This window comes from Hylobates moloch, unplaced genomic scaffold (assembly GCF_009828535.3).
Source record: "Hylobates moloch isolate HMO894 unplaced genomic scaffold, HMol_V3 SCAFFOLD_6, whole genome shotgun sequence".
NCBI lineage: Eukaryota > Metazoa > Chordata > Mammalia > Primates > Hylobatidae > Hylobates > Hylobates moloch.
Genome location: NW_026652281.1, coordinates 28,879,328 through 28,895,898, shown reverse-complemented (window position 1 = coordinate 28,895,898; position 16,571 = coordinate 28,879,328).

Sequence of the window (16,571 nt, the reverse complement as noted above, 5' to 3'; positions counted from 1 at the left end):
ATTCATCATCTGTTGATGGACACTTTAGTTGCTTCTACCTTTTGGCTATTGTGAATAATTCTGCTATGAACATGGTTATACAATATCTGTTCAAATTCTTGTTTTCAATCCCCTTAGGTATAGAGCCAGAATTGGAATTGCTGGATTATATGGTAGTTCTATTTTTAGCTTTTGAGGAACTGCCATGCTGTTTTTCACAGTGCCTTCACTATTTTACGCTCCCACCGTAAGTGCACAAGTGTTTCAGTTTCTCTACATCCTTGCTAACATTTATTTCCTTTTTTTTTTTTTTTGATAATAGCCATTTGAATGGATGTGAAATGGTATTTCATTGTGGTTTTTAATTTGTATTTCTTTAATGATTAGTGATGTTCAGCACTTTTTCATGTGCTTATTGGCCATTTGTATGTCTTCTTTAGAAAAATGTCTATTCAACTCCTGTGCTCATTTTTAATTTGTTGTTTTTCTTGTTGTTGAGTTGAGTTGTAGGAGTGAGTTCTTTCTATTTTCTGAATATTAACCCCTTCTCATATATATATATAAAACCCCTTATCAGCTATATACATATTATGTATGTGTATATATATATATATTTGTTTTATTTTATTTTTGGGACAGGATCTTGCTCTGTTTTCCAAGCTTGGAGTCCAGTTGTGTGATCACAGCTCCCTCCAACCTTCAACTCCTGACCTCAAGTAATCTTCCCACCCTGGCCTCCCAAAGTGCCAAGATTGCAGGCATGACACACCATCCTAGCCTCAGATACGTATTTTCTTCCTTCCCATAGGTTATCTTCTCACTCTACTGATAGTGTCCTTGGTACATAAAAGTTTTAGATTTTGACATAATCCAATTTATCTACTTTGCTACCTTTGCAGCCTTTATTGTTTTTTTAAATGTTGACTCTCTTCATAGTGTTTTTATCCTGGTGGAAAAATTTTGGTTACTTTGCTGTTTTCTTAAGCTTTGTGTTACAGACCTTTAATTACCCTCGCTGCCTGAGATGCTTTTCATTCCTGTAGATTTTGACGTCCAGCCTGAATTGTAGCTCCTTATGGAGTGCCAGCAAGCAGGCAAACGGGGCCAAGGGACCTTACACGCCAAGTTGACTTCTATTTATGTTCTCTTCAAAACTGGAGTTCTCTTCTAAACAGTAACACTTTATTTGGTTGGCTTGATAGCCTCAGGATTCCACCATCTTTTTAATCTATTTATTCACCATTCCCTGTGCTTATAATTTCAATTTGTGCAGTTTGTTTAATCTCTATTTGTGTCATCTGAAAAATTAATGAGCATACCTGATACTCTCATCTAGGTCAGGGTTTTTTTTTTTGAATATTTTATTATTTAAACTTTTTCCACATCTTTCTCTCCTACTTAATGATTTCTTACCACGTTGTTTCATAATTAACCTTTTCAAATCTGTAATTTGAACTAACTCTTAGATAACTTCTGAATTAGACAAAATTATTCTTTTTTTCTCACTTATAACCCTTTCTGGCACATTTTGTGTACCGAATTACGTGTTAACTAAAATTTTTATCCTTAGTAAACTAAAAGTTTAGTGGAACACTAAAAAGCAAGAAATCTGGAATAATAGTGGGCATTTATAGGTAAGAACAATTCACAATTTTAGAAACATATTTCTCCATATCACAGCCCTTAATTGGAAATGACCCAGATATTAAATGAGCATTAAAAATAACTTTAAGATTTCAATTTACGCAAAAAGTTTACCTAAGACATTTATCCCATTCACTGTACTTATTACTTTTAACAAAGGAGACATGAGACATCAACTAATGTATGTAAAACAAGCATTGGTTTGGTCTGGAAAGGCGGGACAACTCGAGGTGAGGAGTCTTGGGGGCTTTCAGATCACAGGTTGGAGACAAATGGTTGCATTCTTTTGAGTTTCCAATTAGCCTTTCCAAAGGAAGCAATCAGATATGAATTTATCTCAGTGAGACTTTGAATAGACTAGGAGGCAGACTTGCCCTAAGCAGCTCCTACCTTGAATTAACACTGACGTTTTAAAATATTTAGCAAGTACAAACATAAAATTCGGACAAAATGTATGCTGACAATTCTGAAGGCATTTCTATTTTTATGCCACCAATAATTTTAAGGCTAGCTTATTTAGTAAAGTTTTACTTTAAGTCACGTGAACTTGAAAATTGCTTAGACCTACTTAATTTATAACTGTTCTTTTACTTATAAGCCAATTTGGTAGACACAACATATAACAATAAGTGTACATACAAATAAACACATCAAGACATGTATACACACATAAACAAAGATCCAATAGCTTGACACCTTAGCCATGAGATAGCAATATAAGGTTGCTGGTTTTACTTTGCCCTAATAGATAATCCAAAGAAGGCTGTGAACCAAAATTTTGGGTAAAGCAGTCTCCACGGCCATTTGATTTTTAAATGCTAATACCTCCCCAGACTCCAGGAGCACTAGGGCCAAACAGTACAAAAGGAGGGCATCACACATTAACCAGGCTTCCTGCTTACAACAGGAGCACAAAAGCACATGCAATGCCATCTCACTTTCCCATTAGACAGTAAACTTCAGATTTTAAGCAAATTTGGGGCCAAGCAGCATTGCAACTGCGAGAGAAAATTCTAAGGAGGGTTTAATAATAGGCCTCAGAACCTCTGCCAAGAGCATCTCCTTTTGAGAGTTTGAGGTCCACAGAACCCACGGAGCATCCTCCTGTGGGGTCCAATCTTAGAGTTCCAGACATCTCTGACCTTAGGTGGGCGCCACACGCAGGTTTCCCCTCCAAAGCATACTATGAGGTTTATAAGAATAGGAAAGAGCCACTGTAAGACTCTTTATCTGGGCTGGCTCGCCAAAATATGTTAACGGTGGAGGGTGTCCAGGTTCTTGGCATCTTGAACAAAGAATTGGACAAAACGCACAAACAAAGCAAGGAAGAAATGAAAGGATTTATTGAAAATGAAAGTACACTCCACAGCATGGGAGTGGGCCCAAGCATAGGGGCTGTAAGGCCAGGTTTTTTTTTTTTTTTAATATATGTATTTTAAAGCAGCTAAACCCACTTTTCAAACAGAAGCTTAAGCGAAAACTCAGTGCAGCTGATAAGAGCAGCAGCTTCTCTGTTTGGGGCAAAGGATAAAGAAGTTCAGACTCCTGCTTTCCTTCCTCCAGTTCCTAAAGCTTTTCTTCTGAACTGTGATAGAGGCTTATGGAGTCTACTCAGAAGAGAAAGACCTGCTGATAAGGTAGGAAATGGAACACAGTCATTCACTCCTTCTTTCCCAGCCCTACTTACGTCAAAGCAATTCTGCTTTCATATGTTAATCGTATTTAGAAGTCTATGTAACGTTCAACTTAAACAACAGGGTTCTCCGTGTGAAATAGCTGTTCAAAGACCTCCAATCTAGTTCACAGGCCAAAACGTCAATCCATATAGAGCTGAGGACTTGTAACCATGATACAGCTCTATGACACCTCAATGTGGATACTAACCCAGGTGAATAGCTCACATAGGGAAGATTCAAAACTCAGAGGAGGGTCACCTGGCAAAGAGACCTGTTACTAAGACACACAACTCTTAGTTTTGATTATAGAAATTGTAAACTGGAAGGGAACTCAGAGATCACCTAGCCCAGAAGCTGCAAATGATGTGTTGGTATACATAGCATTTAAAAAATTAGTCACTAGCATTAAAAAAATCAGAAATTAGACATAGGGCTTTTTGGAACTGACATACAGGGTTGGTCCAGTGGGAGGGAGCTCGACAGAACTGCCACAGCTTGCAGAAATCATACAGATTATATAGCATTTTCACTTATCAGCCTTCCCTCAACTACATCCACCTGAAAATCTTCATTTAATTCAAAACAGAGGGCGTTGATTGCCTGTATGGCCTGTGTTCCATGGGATGGGCAAGGGCCTCAGATGTTTCTCATATATAAGGAATTAATCTCCAGGTTGGTGATGCTCGAAAGTCTGAACTCACAATGCCCACATATACATCTGTCATGCTTGGGCATTCTCAGAATAGGCTTAAGTTATCACTGTCAGGTTCTTCTATCATCTGTCATAAAACTTTTGTGCTTAACATAATACCCTTGAGATTCATCCATGTTATAACATGTGATCAAATTTCCTTCTTTTTAAAAATGGTGTAATATTTGCAATATGAACATCATCAAAGTATATAGTCACCAGACTATCCAAGGTCAATGCTAAAGAAAAAATCTTAAAAGCAGCTAGATAAAAAGGTCAGATCATGTACAATGGGAACCCCATCAGACTAACAGTAAATTTCTCAGCAGAAGCCTTACAAGCCAGGGGAGATTGGAGGCCTACTTTCAACAATATTAAAGAAAAGATATCAACCAATAATTTTATATCTTGCCAGACTATGCTTCATCAGTGAAGGAGAAATAAAATCTTTTCCAGACAAGCACGTGTTAAGGGAATTTGTTACCAGTAACACCAGCATTACAAGAGATCTTTAAGGGAGTTCTAAACATGGAATCAAAAGTACAATACCTGCTACCACAAAAATATGCTTAAGCAAATAGTCCATAGATCCTATAAAGCAACCACTCAATAGAAAATATAAAGCAACCACCTAACAACTTTGCAATAGGATCAAACCTCACATATCCATATAAACCTTGAATGTAAATGGTCTAAATGCTCTACTTAAAAGGCTCAAAGTGGCAATTTAGATTAAAAACCAGGACCAATCTGTCTGGTATCTTCAAGAGACCCATCTCACTGACAACATTCATAGGCTCAAAGTAAAGCTGGAGAAAGATCTATCATTCAAACACAAAACAAAAAAAGAGACGAGGTTGCTATTCTTGTATCAGATAAATCATACTTTAAAACAACAACAGTAAAAAAGACAAAGAAGGACATTACATAATGATGCAGGATTTAATTCAACAAGGAAATGACTATCTTAAATATGTACACAACCAACATTGGAGCACCCAGATTAATAAAACAAGTACTTCTACACCTACAAAAGACTTACACTGCCACTCAATAGTAATAGGAGACTTCAACACCCTACTGACAGTATTGAACAGATCATCAAGGCAGAAAACTAACAAATAAATTCTAGACTTAAATTTGATGTTTGACCAATTGGACCTAAAAGACCTAATAGAATACTCCATTCATCAACCACAGAATATACATTCTTCTCATCTGTATGTGGTACATGCTCCAAGATTAAAACACACTGGCCAAAAGCAAGTCTCAATAAATTTAAAAAAATGAAATCATTCCAACCATAGTCTCCAATCACAATGGAATAAAAATAGAAATAAATACCAAGAAGATCCCTCAAAACCACACAATTGCATGGAAATTAAACAACTTGCTCCTGAATTAATTTTGGGTAAACAATGTAATTAAGGCAGAAATTAAAAAAAGTCTTTGAGATAAATGAAAATAAAGACCTAACATACTAAAATCTCTGGGATGCTGCAAAGGAAGTGTTAAGAGAAAAGTTTTTTGCACTAAATGCCTACCTCAAAAACTTAGAAAGATCTCAAATTAAGAATCTAACATCACACCTAATGAAATAGAAAAAAGGAACAAACTAACTGCAAAGCTAGCAGGAGAAAAACAACTAAAATTAGAGAAGTGAATGAAATAGAGACCCTAAAATCCATACGAACAATCAATAAACCAAAAGTTGGTTTTTGAGAGGATAAACAAGATTGATAGACTGCTAGCTACATTAACAAAGAAAAAAAGAGAAGATCGAAATAGGCATAATCAGAGATGACAAAGGTGATATTACAACTGATCCCACAGAAATAGAAAATTCCTGGAAACACACAACTTCCTAAGACTAAACCAAAAAGAAACAGAAATCCTGAATAGGTCAACAATGAGTAATGAAATTAAATCAGTAATAAAAATTCTACCAACCAAATAAAGCCCTGGACAAGATGTATTCATAGCCCAATTCTACCAAACATACAAAGAGGAGCTGATGTGAATCCTACTTACTATTCCCAAAAATCAAGTAAGAAGGACTCCTCTCTAACTCACTCTGTAAAACCAGTATCATTCTGATATCAAAATCTGGCAAAGACACAACAAAAAAAGAAAAATCTGGCAAAGACCCTAGAAGAAAAGGAAATTTCAAGCAAACGTTCCTGATAGTTTGGATCTGTGTCCCTACCAAATGTCATGTTGAATTGTAGGCTCCAATGTTGGGGGTGGGGTCTGGTGGGAGGTGGTTTGATCATGGGGGTGGATTTCTCATGAATAGTTTAGCACCATCCCCTTGATGCTGTTCTCATGATACTGAGTTCTCATGAGATCTGGTTCTATAAAACTGTGCAGCAACTCCCTCCTCACTCTCTCTTCCTTCTGTTCCAGGCATGTGAAGTGTCTGTTCCATTTTACCTTCCAACATGATTGTAAGTTTCCTGAGGCCTTCCTAGAGGGCAAGCAAATGCCAGCATCATGCTTCAGGTACAGGCTGCATAATTGTGAGCCAATTAAACCTATTTTCTTTATAAATTTCTCAGTCTCAGGAAACAATGTTAACACAGACTAATATACAAAAATTTTATAGCAATTTTTATAGCCACTTGAGGTCAGACTAATACAGAAAATTGGTACTGAGAAGTGGGGCATTGCTGTAGATATACCTGAAAATGTGAAAGTGACTTTGGAACTGGGTATTGGGCAGAGGTTGGAAGTGTTTGTGGGGCTCAGAAGAGGACAGATGAGGGACTAACTGAATGGTCATAATCAAAATGCTGATAGTGATATGTACAATGGAGTCCAGGCTGATGAGGTCTCAGATGGAACTTATTGGGAACTAGAATAAGGTTACTTTTATTGTGTCTTAGCAAAAACTTGGCTGCATTTTGTCCCGTCCTAGGGATCTGTGGAACTTTGAAGTTGATACTGATGATTTAGGGTATCTGGTGGCGGAAATGTGTAAGCAACAAAGCATTCCAGAAGTGGCCTGGCTGCTTCTAAAAGCCTGTTCTTATATGTGTTAGTAAAGAAATGACCTAAAGTTGGAACTGATACTTAAAAGGGGCACAGGATATAAAAGTGTAAAAAATTTGCAGCCTGCCCATGTGGTAGAAAAGCCCATTTTCATGGAAGGAATTCAAGCAAGTTTTACTTATGTAAAAGTTTGCATAAGTAAAAAGGAGTCAAGTGGTTAAGACAATGGAGAAAAGATCTCAAAGGCATTTCAGATAATATATAAAGAACTTAAGCAATTGAGCAAGCAAAAAAACAAATAACCCCATTAAAAAATCGAGAAAAAGATATGAATGGATACTTCTCAAAAGAAGATGTACATGTGGCCAAGAAACACATAAAATGCTCAACATCACTAATTATCAGAGAAATGCAAATCAAAGCCACAATGAGATAGCATCTCACACCAGTCAGTATGGCTATTATTAAAAAGTCATAAAATAACAGATGCTGGTGAGGTTGTGGAGAAAAGGGAATGCTTATATACTGTTGATGGGAAGGTAAATTAGTTCAACCACTGTGGAAAGCAGTTTGGAGATTTTTCAAAGCACTTAAAACAGAATAACCATTGAACCCAGAAATCCCATTACTGGGTATATACCAAAGGAATATAAATTATTCTACCAAAAAGACATGTGCACTTGTATGTTCTTGAAGCACTACTCACAGTAGCAAAGACACAAAATTAGCCCAGGTGCGCATCAGTGGTGGATTGGATAAAGAAAAATTGGTAGAAATACACCATTGAATACTATGAAGCCATAAAAAAGAATGCAATCATGTCTTTGCAGCAACGTGGATGCAACTGGAGGCCATTATCCTAAGTGAATTAACTCAGGAACAGAAAACCAAATACTACATTTGGTTTTCTCACTTATAAGTGGAGCAAAACATTGGGCACTCATGGACATAAAGATGGCCACAATAGACACTGGGAACTATTAGAGGAGGGAGGGGATAAGAGTTGAAAAATGATTTTGTGCTATGCTTACTACCTGGGTGATGGAATTATTCATACCCCAAATCTCAGCATCACCTATCATACTCATGTAACAAGCCTGCACATATACCTCCTGAACCTAAAAGTTGAAATTATTAAAAATGGCATAATTGTCCATTGTATATACCACGTTATCTTTATCCATTCATCTTTTCTCTTTCTTTTTTTTTTGAGACAGAGTCTCTCTCTGTCACCCAGGCTGGAGTACAGTGGCGTGATCTCGGCTCACTGCAATCTCCACCTCCCAGGTTCATGCCATTCTCTTGCCTCAGCCTCCTGAGTAGCTGGGACTACAGGTGCTCACCGCCATGAGCCACTAATTTTTTTGTATTTTTAGTAGAGTTGGGGTTTCACCATGTTAGCCAGGATGGTCTTGATCTCCTGACCTCGTGATCTGCCCACCTCAGCCTCTCAAAGAGCTGGGATTACAGGTGTGAGCCACTGCACCCGGCCCATCCATTCATCTATTAATGGACATTTGGATTGCTTCCACCTCTTAGCTATTGTAAAAAAATGCTGCTATGAACACAGGTGTGCAGAGATCTCTTTGAGATCCTGCGTTGAATTCTTTTGGTATATACCCAAAAGTGGGATTGCTGTATCATATGGTAATTATTTTTATTTTTTTAAGGAACCTTTACACTTCTTGCCACAGTAGCTGCATGGTTTTACAATCCCAGTCAAATTGCAAAGGTGTTCCATTTCTCCACATCCTCACCAACACTTTTTTTTTTCATTATTTTGATAATAGCCATTTTAACAGGGGGTGATGGTATTTCACTGTGGTTTTAATGTGCATTTCTCTTGTGATTATTGATCTTTTCATATACTAGTTGGCCATTTGTATATTTTCTTTGGAGAATTATTTATTCAAGTTATTTATCAATTTTTAAATCAGGTTATTTGTTTTTTTTGTTGAGTTGTAGAAGTTCTTTATATATTCTGGTTATTAACCCCTTTTCAGAAAACAATTTGTGAATATTTTCTCCTATTCTCTAACTTTCCTTTTCTATCTGTTGATTATTCTTTTGATGAGAAGTTGTTTTAAATTGTGACATAGTCCTATTTGTCTATTTTGCTTTTTTGTCTGTGCTTTGATGTCATATCTAAGAAATCATTGCCAAATTCAATATCCTGTAGCATTTCCCCTATGTTATCTTTTAGGCGTTTTACAGTGTTAAGTCTTGTGTTTAGGTCTTTAATTCATTTTGAGTTAATTTTTATATATGCTGTAAGATAAGGGTCCAACTTCATTCATTTGCATGTGGCTATCCTATTGTTTCAATACCATTTGTTACAGAGATTATCCTTTTTCCATTGTATATTCTTGGCACCCTTGTCAAAGACCACTTGATCATATACATGTGGGTTTATTCTGGACTCTCCTCTGTTTCATTGGTCTATATGTCTGTCTTATGGCCGTAACATACTGTTTTGCTTACTGTCGCTTTGTAATAAATTTTGAAATCAGGAAGTGTGAGGCCTCCAATCTTGTTTTCTTTTTCAGGATTGTTTTGGTTATTTGGGTTTCCTTGAGATTCCATATGAATTTTAGAATTTTTTTTTCTGTACTACATCCATAAAATATGCTATGGCAATTTTGATAAGAATTGCATTAAATTTGTAGATCACTTTGGGTAATATGGACATTTTAACAATATTAAGTCTTCCAATCCATGAGCATGAGATGCCTTTCTATTTGTGTGTATTTTCTTTAAGCAACATTTTGTAGTCTTTGGTGTCTGTTTTACACCTTCTTAGTTAAATTTATTCTTACGTATTTTATACTTTTGGGTGCCATAGTAAATGGGATTTTCTTTATATATATATATTTATTATACTTTAAGTTCCCGGGTACATGTTCACAACATGCAAGTTTGTTACATATGTATACATGTGCCATGTTGGTGTGCTGCACCCGTTAACTTGTCATTTACATTAGGTATATCTCCTAATGCTATCCCTCCCCCCACCTCCACCCCACAACAGGCCCCAGTGTGTGATGTTCCCCACCCTGTGTCCAAGTGTTCTCATTGCTCAATTCCCACCTATGAGTGAGAACATGCGGTGTTTGGTTTTGTGTCCTTGCGATAGTTTGCTGAGAATGATGGTTTCCAGCTTTATCCATGTCCCTACAAAGGACATGAACTCATCATTTTTTATGGCTGCATAGTATTCCATGCTGTATATGTGCCACATTTTCTTAATCCAGTCTATCATTGTTGGACATTTGGATTGGTTCCAAGTCTTTGCTATTGTGAGTAGTGCTTCAGTAAACATAAGTGTGCATGTGTCTTTATAGCAGCATGATTTATATTCCTTTGGGTATATACCCAGTAATGGGATGGCTGGGTCAAATGGTATTTCTAGTTCTAGATCCCTGAGGAATCGCCACACCGACTTCCACAATGGTTGAACTAGTTTACAGTCCCACCAACAGTGTAAAAGTGTTCCTATTTCTCCACATCCTCTCCAGCACCTGTTGTTTCCTGACTTTTTAATGATTGCCATTCTAACTGGTGTGAGATGATATCTCATTGTGGTTTTGATTTGCATTTCTCTGATGGCCAGTGATGATGAGCATTTTTTCATGTTTCTGTTGGCTGCATAAATGTCTTCTTTTGAGAAGTGTCTGTTCATATCCTTCTCCCACTTTGTGATGGGGTTGTTTGTTTTTTTCTTGTAAATTTGTTTGAGTTCATTGTAGAATCTGGATATTAGCACTTTGTCAGATGAGTAGACTGCAAAAATTTTCTCCCATTCTGTAGGCTTCCTGTTCACTCTGACGGTAGTTTCTTTTGCTGTGCAGAAGCTCTTTAGTTTAATGAGATCCCATTTGTCAATTTTGGCTTTTGTTGCCATTGCTTTTGGTGTTTTAGACATGAAGTCCTTGCCCATGCCTATGTCCTGAATGGTATTGCCTAGGTTTTCTTCTAGGGTTTTTATGGTTTTAGGTCTAACATTTAAGTCTTTAATCCATCTTGAATTAATTTTTGTATAAGGTGTAAGGAAGGGATCCAGTTTCAGCTTCCTACATATGGCTAACCAGTTTCCCCAGCACCATTTGTTAAATAGGGAATCCCTTCCCCATTTCTTGTTTTTGTCAGGTTTGTCAAAGATCAGATAGTTGTAGATGCATGGTATTATTTCTGAGGGCTCTGTAAATGGGATTTTCTTAATTTCATTTTTAACTTGTTCATTAGTAATGCATAGAAATGCAAGTGATTTTTATAAGTTGATTTTGTACACTACAAATTTGCTGAAAGCATTTTTTAGTTTTAACTTTTTTTGTTTGTGGAACCTTTAGAGTTTTCTCCATGAAAGATCATGTCATCAGTGAACAGAGATAATTTTATTTCTCTCTTTCCAATTTGGATGCATTTTATTGTATTTCTTTTTTATTTTATATTTTTTCCCCAATTGCTCTGGCTGGGACTTTCAGTAGTATGTTGAATAGCAGTGGTAAGAATGGACATTCTTGCTTTCTTCCTGATCTTAGAGGAAACGTTTCAGTCTTTCACCATTGACTATGATCTTAGCTGTGGGCTTTTCAAAATTTATTTTTATTATGTTAAGGTAGTTTCCTTTTATTTCTACTTTGTTAAGTGTTTTTGTCATGAAAGAATGTTGAACTTTGTCAAATACTTTTAAAACGATTTTAATTTTATTTTAAATTGACAAAAATTTGTATTCATTTATTATGTGTAACATGATGTTCTGAGATATATACATTGTGGAATTGCTAAATCTACCTAATTAACATATGAATTACCTCACAAAGTTACCACTTTTTGTGGTAACAGCACTTATAGTCTATTGTCAGCATTTTTCTGGAATACAATACATTGTTATTAACTAGTCACCATTGTTACAATAGATTTCTTAAAATTATTCATCATAGCTAACTGAAATTTTGAATCTTTTGACCAGCATCTCCCATACACCACCCCTCCACCATTGCCACAGCATCTGGTAACCACCAATCTACTTTGTATTACATCAACTCTTTTAGATTCCACATATAAGTAAGATCATGCAGTATTTGTTTTCTGTGCCTGGCTTATTTCACTTAACATAATGTTCTCTAGGCTTATTCATGTTGCTGGAAATGACAACATTTCCTTTTTTTTTTATCACTGACTAGTATTTCCCTGTGTATATATACTACATTTTCTTTATTCATTTATCTGTTGATGGATACTTAGATTGATTTCATATCTTAACTATCAGGTTGGTGCAAAAATAATTGTGGTTTTTGCCACTGAAAGTAATATTTTGGATAATGCTGTAATAAACAAGAGTGCAGCTATCCCTTTGACACACTGACTTTCTCTTTTTGGATATATATCCAATAGTCAAATTGCTTGATCATATGGTGATTCTATTTTTATTTTTTTAAGGAACATCCATACTGTTTTCTATAATGGCTGTACAAATTTACGTTCCTACCAACAGTGTGCAAGGGTTCCCTTTATCCACATTTTCATCAACACTTCTTATCTTTCGTCTGTTTGGTAATAGCCATTCTAACAGGTGTGAAGTGATATCTCATTGTAGTTTTCATTTGCATTTTCCTGATGATAAGTGTTGAGGATTTCTAAATATACCTGTCAACCGTTTGTATATCTTCTTTTGATAATTGTCTATTCTGTTTCTTTGCCCATTTTGTATTTTTGAGACAGGGTTTCAGGTTTTTTTTTTGCTGTGGCTAAGGTGCAGTGGTGCAATCATGGCTCACTGCTGACTCACCCTGGGCTAAAGTGATCGTCCCACCTCAGCCTCCTGAGTAGCTGGGACTACAGGCACACACCGCCACACATGGCTGATTTTTTAATTTTGTGGAGATAAGATCTCACTCTTTTGCCCAGACTGGTCTTGAAAACCTAGACTCTAGTGATCCTCTCACCTTGGCTGCCCAAAAAGCTGGAATTATAGGCTTGAATCACTGTACCCAGCCTCTTCATCCATTTTTAATTCAGATTATTTGTTTTCTTGCTATTAAGTTTTCACATTTCTTATACATTTTTAATATCAATGCTTTATTAGATGTGTAATTTGTGAATATTTTTTCCCTTTCCATAGGTTGGTTCTATATTTTGTTGATTGTTTCCTTTGCTGAGTAAAAGCCTTTTAGGTTAATATAGTCTCATTTGTCTATTTTTGTTTTCATTCGCTTTGCTTTTGAGGTCTTAGCAAAAAGATCTTTGCCTAGATCAATGTCCTGGAGGGTTTCTCATATGTTTTCTTCTAGAATTTTTATAGTTTTAGGTCTTATGTTAAGTCTTTAATCCATTTTGAGTTGAATTTTGTATCTGCTGAGAGATAGGGATCTAGTTTCATTCTTCTGCATAGGGATCTCCACTTTTCCAGCACCATCTATTAAAGAGGGTGTTCTTTCCACAGTGTAAATTCTCGGAGTCTTTGATGAAAATCAGTTGGCTGTAAATGTGTATTTATTTTTTGGCTCTCTTTTCTCTCCCATTGGTCTATGTGGTTGTTTTTATACCAGTACTGTGCTGTTTTGGTTAGTATAGCCTTGTAATTCAGGTAGCGTGATACTTACAGCTTTGTTCTTTTCACTCACAATAACTTTGACTATTCAGATTCTTTTTTGGTTCCATATAAATCTTAGAATAGTTTTTTCAATTACTATGAAAAATGTCATTGGTGAGCCAGGCATGGTGGCTCACATCTGTAATCCCAGCACTTTGGGAGGCTGAGGTGGGTGGATCATCTGGGATCAGGAGTTCAAAACCAGCCTGACCAATATGGTGAAACCCCGTATCTACTGAAAATACAAAAATTAGCCAGGTGTGGAAGCGTGTGCCTGTAATCCCAGCTACTTGGGAGGCTGAGACAGGAGAATCACTCCAGCCTGGGCGACAGAGTGAGACTCCGTCTAAAAAAAAAAAAAAAAAAAAAATAAGTCATTGATATTTTTGATAGGAATTGCATTGAATCAGTAAATTGCTTTAGTTAGTATGGCTATTTTAACAATATTATTTCTGTCAGTGTATTAGCATGTGATATCTTTTAATTTGTTAGCCTCCCCTTCACTACCTCTCATCAACATTTGTAGTTTTCCTTATGGAGACCTTTAATCTCCTTTGTTAAATCTATTCTTAGGTGTTTTATTTTGTTCATAGATGTTATAAATGTAATGTCTTCTTTTTTTTTTCCAGATAGTTTGCTGTTATTGTATTAAAATGCTGCTGATTTTTGTATGTTGCTTTTGTATCCTGCAAGTTGTTTATTAGTTCTCACAGCTTTTGGTGGCATCTCTGGGGTTTTCTACATATTAGATCATATCATCTGCTCATAGGGACAATTTAACCACTTTTTTCCAAATTGTATGCCTTTCCTTAATTTTTCTTACCTAATATTTCCAGTCATGACTTCTAGTATGTTGAAGAGAAGTGGCAAGACGTAGCATCCTTCTCTTTTCTAGGTACTAGAAAAATCTTCAACTTTTCCTCACGGAGCGCTATATAAATTGTGCATTTCTCATGTATAGTGTGTATTTGGCTGAGGTACACTCTTATATCTATTTTTTTTTTTAGAATTTTCATTATAAAAATGTTGAATAATGTCAAATCCTTTTCTGCATCTATTGAAATAATCATATGGCTTTTGTCCTTTATTGTGTTAATGGTGTATGTCATATTTATAGATTTGTTTATGATGAACTGTACTTGAAACCCTGGGATGAATCACATTTTATCATGGTAAATGTTTTTTTCATTGTACTAATTTTTTCACAAAGATAAAAGGGAGAGGTATTGTGGATAAGCTGTAGAGTGCTTCAAGACTTATCCAGCACAGATTTATACGGAAGCTAGCCAGATGTCTTTAGCACTTTGAATTTGGTTTGATAGTATTTTTTTGAGGATTTTTTCATCTATGTTCATCAAAGATATTGTCCTGTAATTTTGTTTCCTTGAAGTTCCTTGTCTGGCCTTGGTATCAGGGTAAAACTGACATTTTAAAATGAGTTTGAAAGAGTTCTCTTCCTTCCAATTTTTAGGAATAGTTTGAGAATTAGCGTTAGTTCTTTAAAAGATATTTGCTACAATTCAGCAGCAGAGAAACCATCCAGTCGTGGTCTTTGTTTGTTGGAAGACTTTTTATTACTGCTCTAATCTCATTACTTGTTATTGATACGTTCAGAAATCTGTTTCCTTCTGATTTACTTTTGATGTATTGCATGTGTCCAGGAATTTATCCATTTTCTCTAGATTTTCCAAGTTTTTGGTGTATAGTTGTTCATAATAGCCTCTAACAATCCTTTGTATTATTGTGTTATCAGTTGTAATGTCTTTTTTGTTTCTAATTTTATTTATTTTGTTCTTCTCTTGTTTTTTAGTCTAGATAATGACTTGTCAATACTGCTTAATTTTTCAAAAAATTAACTTTACTCTGGTAAAAATCAATTTTGAAATGTCCATGTAATGCAGTACCATGCAGGTATTCAGGATAATTAGGCATATATTTTTGTGATGCTATGTTGCAACATTCATGATATATCATTGAGTGAAGAAAGGAAGTTATAGAATAACATATTCAGTATAATATCATTTGTTTACAAAAAAATGAAGACAAGAAAGGAAATATTGCTTATGTATGCTTATATATGCATACTTTATGGGGGGATACACAAGACATTGTTAATAATGATTTTAAAAACAAAACTAACTTTACATTTATTATTTAGTATTTTTTAGTCTCTATTTTAATTTTGTTTATTTTTCCAAAAAACTAATTTTAATTTTGTTGATCTTTTGTATTATATATTTAATTTCAATTTCATTTATTTCTCCTCTTATCTTTATTATTTGTATCCTTCTAGTAGTTTTGGGTTTGTTTTGTCTTGCTTTTCTAATTCCTTGAGTTACATTATTAAGGTGTTTATTTAAAAGTTTTCTACTTTTTTGATGCAGGAATATAGTGTTATAAACTTTCATCTTACCTGCTTTTCCTATACCCCTTATGTTTTACAATGTTGTATTTATATTTTTATTTGTTTCAAAAAGTTTAAATGGCACATGGGCTATTCAGGAGCGTGTTGTTTAATTTCCATGTATTTGTAGTTTCTAAAGGTCTTCTTGTTATTGATTTTTAGTTTTATTCCATTGAGGCCAGAAAAAATACTTAACATGATTTATATTTTTGTAAACTTGTTGTGACTTTTTGCCTAACATGTAGTCTATCCTGGAGAATGTTTTATGCTGATGAGAAGAATGTGTATTCTGCCCAAAGTGAGTGAAATATTCTATAAATGTCTATTAGGTCCGTTTGTTCTATAGGGGAGTTCAAATCTAGGGTTTCTTTGTTGATTTTCTGTCCAGATGGTCTTCCTAATACTGAAAGTGCAATGTTGAAGTCCCTTACTATTATTATATTAGGGCCTATCTCCCCATTTAGATCTATCAATATTTGCTTCATGTGTCTGGGTGCTTCATTGTTGGGGGCATATATATTTATAATTATTATAGTGTCTTGATGAATTCATCCTTTTATCATTATATACTGATCTTCTTTGTCTCTTTTTTAC